The sequence below is a fragment of the Nothoprocta perdicaria genome, unplaced genomic scaffold (assembly GCF_003342845.1).
Source record: "Nothoprocta perdicaria isolate Ctin4 unplaced genomic scaffold, notPer1 scaffold_406, whole genome shotgun sequence".
Taxonomy (NCBI): domain Eukaryota; kingdom Metazoa; phylum Chordata; class Aves; order Tinamiformes; family Tinamidae; genus Nothoprocta; species Nothoprocta perdicaria.
This window is the reverse complement of record NW_020455651.1, coordinates 1-6,225: the sequence shown is the minus strand read 5'-3', so window position 1 is coordinate 6,225 and position 6,225 is coordinate 1.

Below are 6,225 nucleotides of genomic sequence, written 5' to 3'. Positions count from 1 at the left end.
TACAATGAACTTAGGTATTTAATCTGTTAAGCAGTTCCCATTACATTTCTTTTTGTAATTTAAGTGACTTTTAGGAAGACCAAGTTCTATCTCTTTTAATTTATTGCTTTCTTCAGATATTATTTTCTTAAACACCAGCCTTACAAACATCCTGTAGTACTAAATCCATCCATTTTATGGTAAAGAGTTTGTTTTCATAAGTTTCGAAAATACCTTTTAATTTCACAAAATATTTTGGTTTTGTATTTGAGATAGACATCGGGTTTTCACAACTTTGCCATTCATTAGTCTAATCTCTCTTTAAAGGAGATTTTTTTTCCATAATCACGATCATTCTCGTCATCATACTTTAGTGCATTTACCGCATATTGTACTCTCTAATCTTCTCTTATAGGACATATTTTATGAAAGTCACAGCACAGTTTTGCTGCAGGAGTAAATTACTACTATTCCATTGTGCATTGGATTTAGCTCTCCAGTACTAAAAATAATGTAAGTAATCTCTTAATGTATGTAAAACTGTATCTTTGGACATAGAGTCTATATAATCAATATGCACATGTATATAGGTATGTAGCTATATATTACTAAATAAAAGAGASTCAGAGGCCAAAATCTGGCTCTCATGCTAGATGTGTCATAATATTTAAGGATGGAGCCCTTAATAGATGGTTTGTCTTGGAGTAAACTGGTTGAAAAGACTGAAAGCAAGAACCATAGAGCCACCTAACTATTAAGCAGCATAGGTGTGCTGAGTTTGTCATTCCTTTGCACTCTATAGTTTACAATGCAGTTATATTTATTCATCAAAAAACCTATTAATCAAAATTCAGATCTACACAGACTTCCATGATTTTCTGGGTAATTCTAATTCAACAAGACTGCATCTTGTTGTAACATGTTTAAAGGAAACTAAACACAGTATATGAATATTTKTCTGTTTACCAGGTTGGTAGACTCTGTCATTGTTTAGAAAATTGGGAAGAGGGCAAATGTCTACTCATCTCTGCTGTTGTTCTGATCTGTCTTGTTCTTATTTCCTTAAAACCACGGGAGATATGTTTAACCAGAACAATTTTACCTGAGCAGTAGTTCGCTTTACAAGCTCAGAATATGTTTAAGACTAGTGTGACCATTCTGTGCAAAAAAAAAAGTCCTTTGCTCTAATAGAAGTGTTTACTGACTTTTCTACTTAAGTACAAAAGATCTAGTGAAGATAATATCACACAGTTTCCCACTGAAAAAATAAATTAGGACCAGGAAAGAAATAGCAAAATTTGTCTTTTTTCTTTCATACAGCTGTAATATGTGTTTTTAAAATAAAAATATTTCCTAGTAAAACCTATAATCTTTGTAAGAAGAAACTAACTTAGATATTCACTTACGAAGACTGTGGGAGGAAACAGCAAATGGTAAAGGGGCTAACAGGAGTGCCTCTCTTGCTTTTATTCAGTAGTGTGACATCTGCTACATTTGACTATCTGCAAGTCATAACACTTTTTACCACTTCTGCATAATGTTTTTGGAACAATATGAAGCATCATTAGTGTATTTCAGTTCCCAACATTATTGTCTCATGTAGCTTTATTACCATAATAAACTTGTGAATCACAGTAACTAACACAGTAGGGTTCCCATAGTGAATTCATTTTCATAACCTCTTTTGTTATCATAAATGTGATCCAGAAAATTGTAAAGTCAGCAATTCTATACAGCTTATTAATAAAATGCATTACAAGAATGCATTAAAGCTTCCACAGCTGTATTATAATGAAACACTCTACTTATAATTACAATTATGCTAACACTTAATAATAATTGGGCCTCTGTGTCTGTAGCTCATTTGCTCAATAGGATATTGGGTCTTGTCAGAAGTAGCCGTTCCCTCAGCAGGTGACCTGGTTGCAAACATAACAGAGTTTAAACAGGGCATGACGTTAGTAATGGCATGAAAAGGGCAAACCTGCAGCTGGGGTTACCATCTGTGTGGAAGAAAACGTGAAATAATGAGATATGTGGGCTTCTTTCTTTGTGGAGATCAGCTATCCAAGGGTGAAAAGAGGAGAAACAAACATAATGGATGAGAGAGGGAACAAGGTGGGTGTGTGAAGAAATTGCCTGACACACAATGCACAGCTTGCTACCATTAACAATATGTAGGTCTACCAAGTCAAGAGTAAACAACTAATATGTGTGTCCCAGTTATGTAGAAGGGAAAAAAAAAAAGAAAAAGGAATCTGTTCTTGAACCCCAATTTTCTCATCAAAGATGACAGTAGTGACCTAGGAGATAATGTAATGTTCATTAAAGCTTATTAGTTTCTAATAACAAAAAACATTGACAGACTTTTATTTTAATGAAGAAATAGTAATACCAATCAATCTTCAAAACTATCCTTACATTCCAGAGATGGAGCTAAGTAGTCTGGAAATCCCTATGTTCCCACAATATCATGAGATTACTCTTACTGTACAAAACCTTTAAAAAAGCCTCAGTCAAGGCTAAGTCAAGGCTGCCTTTGAGCTCATGGTGGATAGAGCAAAATTCATCATTGTTGAAGGGTAGTACCAGGTTCTTATTTCCTTACTTCCAATAGAAGAATCTTTACATAGGATTCTCTTTTCCTGCATACTACAGATAGCCTTATGAAAGAATGAAATTTATCACATTATGAGCTAGAGCTCATTGTCTCATTTCAGACAATAAGTGGAAGAAGTGTTTGCAAATGAGTAATCTACTGTACTGTAAAATGGCTGTCCTACTTAGGGAAGATCTTTCATGCCTTGCAGAAAAGCATCTGAGAATCATTTTGGGAGGTGCCTGAAGAATGGAAGAAAGTCAACGTCACACCAGTCTTTGAAAAGGGCAAGAAGAAGGACCCAGGCAACTACAGGCCTGGGCAGTTGCCTGGGTCAGGCCTGACCCTCACCTCCATCACCGGAAAAGTGATGGAACAGCTCATCCTGGCTGTTGTCTCCAAGCATATGGAGGACAAGAAGGTGATGGGGAGTAGTCAGCATGGATTCACCAAGGGGAAATCATGCTTGACTAACCTGATAGCCTTCTATGATGGAATGACTAGCTGGATAGATGAGGGGAGAGCAGTGGATTCCATCTATCTGGACTTCAGCAAGGATTTTGACACCGTCCCTCAAGCATCCTCCTGGGCAAGCTCTGGAGGTGTGGGATAGATGAGTGGACGATGAGGTAGACCAAGGGCTGGCTGCCTGGTAGAAGTCAGAGGGTGGTGACCAGTGGCACTGAGTCTACTTGGAGGCCTGTAGTTAAAGGTGTCCCGTAGGGGTCAGTCTTCAGCCCAGTCCTCTTCAATTTATTCATCAATGACCTGGATGAAGCGACAGAGTGCCCCCTCACCAAGTTTGCTGATGATATGAAACGGGGAGGAGTAGCTGATATCTCAGAGAGCTACGCCACCATCCAGAGGGACCTAGACAGACTGAACAACTGGGTGGTGAGAAAACTCATGAAGTTCAACAAGGGAAAGTGCAAGGTCCTGCACTTTCCTGAGGAGGAATAATCCCAGACATCAATGCAGGCTGGGGACTGAYATTCTGGAAAGTAGCTCTGTCGGGAGGGACCTGGGCATCATGGTGGATGATAAGCGGACTACGAAGTAGCAGTGTGCCCTCATGGCCAAGAAGGCCRATGGGATTCTGCAGTGCATTAAGAGCGTCTGTGGTGCATTAAGAAGAGCAGGTCAACAGAGGTGATCATCCCCCTCTACTCAGCCTTCATGAGGCCACATCTGGAGTACTGTGTCCAGTGCTGCGCTCTCCAGTACAAGAGGGATGTGGAACTGCTGGAGAGAGTTCAGCACAGGGCTATGAGGATGATCAGGGGCCTGGAACATCTGCCCTATGAGGAAAGACTCAGAGAGCTGGGCGTGTTCAGCCAGAAGAAGAGAAGGCTGAGGGAGGATCTGGTAAGTGTATATAAATACCTCAAGGGAGGGAGTGAGGAGAATGGGGTTGGCCTCTTTTCAGTGGTGGCCACTGAAAGAACTAGAGGAAACGTCCACAAACTGAAGCATCAAAAGTTCTGTAGGAACTTGAGGAAAAATTTCTTGACAGTGAGGTTGACAGAGTACTGGAACAGGTTGCCAAAAGAGGTTGTGGAGTCTCCTTCTCTGGAGATCTTCCAAACCTACTTGGACACAATCCTGTGCCACATGCTCTAGGTGACCCTACGTGTGCAGGGGCGTTGGACTAGATGATCTCTGAAGGTCCCTTCCAGCCTTAAGGATCCTATGATTCTATGAGTTCGGCTATCAACTATTGTCAACTATTGGTATCTGTTATGAAAACAAAACTCATTCTCCAAGGTAATGTAAATATGGCCTATTAGTTTGATAGCTTCTCAGAGAGAGTGCATGTCTCAKGTAGAAGAACCTATCTGAAAGTAGAATTTATCCTTTGCAGAATCTTCCATTCACCTCATTTAAGAACTTGTTGGAAAAGGGAAAAGGAAGAATTCAGTTCTGACTGAAATACTAGTGAATATCAGGTTCATGAAGGGAGAGAAGACTGAGAGTTTTCCTGTAATTCCCAATTGTTTTTAAAGTAATGTGTAATAGCTAAGAAATTGTTATCTGCTCCTAACTTTGGGTTCCTTTCTGACAAATGGTCTTAGAAGAATCTAACAAATTATTACCAGAGTGTCTGTAGTGTGGGAGAGCTCTGAAAGTGCATGGATATGTAATGAGGAAGGTCTGGAGGTCTGAAGTTATTAAACTTCAACGTAATTGCAACGTAAGACATGACTCCTAAGGTCAGGAGCACACAAAATAAACTTCACTCCAAACTGTTTAAAAATGATAAAATAGGTGAAGAATGCATGAAACATGGCCTTCACTATGGAAGAAGTGTTTGAAAGGGGGGAACTCAGAGAAAAATCATGGTCTAACAGAAGTTTGGGCATTACAGAAGCTTGYTTGAGGTGATACACAGTTGCCACTTCCAGGATGGTCTGGTATGCATGGACTGTGCTCCTCCCGGGTTCTCTAGGCAGCACCTCGCAGCAGCTGCAAAGAGGAGTAATGGAGGGTGGAGCAAAGACACTGTGGCCAAACTCTTGTTGTTCTCCCTGTGCTGGGCCACTGATAARTTGCACAGTAGCTGCCCAATGGAAGATAATATGGTAAGATATCCCATGGCGAGCCAGCAAGGCTGGGAAATCACTCCTTTTGAATGAACTTTGCTTGAACTTTGCTCTTTCTAAGCTCATAACAATGTCAAAACACACCTCAATCCCAAAAGTTACCCGCCTCCGAGGTATGACCAATCCTCACTGAGCATGTGCTGTAGATTTTCAACTGACTTTAAATTAAACCGAAAACTTTTTCATCAATCAGTAACAATAGTAAGTATGACTATAGTCACTTAAGCTCCACCTAAATGTAAGAAAAAAGGATAAAAGGTGAGTGACAGAGGGAAGAAGTTCGAGGAAACATTGCATCGTAACTTCTGGTCACCTAAACCCCCTTTCCTCCTCTTGGGTTTGGATGCTGCCTGAGGACACACGAGACTTGAGAGCTCTTTCCCATCTTCTGGAGTGTGTGATAGTTGTGCATTTGTGCATGAGAGMTAGCTAAAAATCCCACGCTGTAAGAGAGAATTTCCTGTACTGACATATGAAACCTGCTTTGTAAATGTTGCATTTGAATAAATCATGCTATTCATGAACTCAACTGCCTTTTTAGTAGGCCATCAGACCTACTGTTGATGAACTGTTCATGAATCCAATCATGCCAGAGTCGAGCTTATAGTTGATCATACTATTAGTGAATTTGATTCACTCCTAGGGAAGGTAATTGGACCTACAGTTGACAGACTGTCCATGAATCCGATAGTGCCAGTCAGGCCTATAACACAGTGTTTGATATCCTCCCCTCTCCACAGCTTTCAAACTGCAACATAGAATCATAGAATCCTTAAGGTTGGAAGGGACCTCTAGAGGTCATCTAGTCTGTAGGCGTTTTTGTGTTTTTAGGGCTTAATAAGTTAGAGAGCTTAGCGAAAGTAGATGATATAGTATAGTATAGGGCATAGAGCTTAGGGCATGGCGCTTGGAAGATCTCGCRATGTCACGGGAGTTAGGAGTGTAATTAATTTATGCAGTTTACTGATAACCCCATGCCATACAAGGCGAAAAGTAGAAATTAGTCTCCCGATTGGGCAGTAGGTGAGTTTCCACATTCAGCTGGAG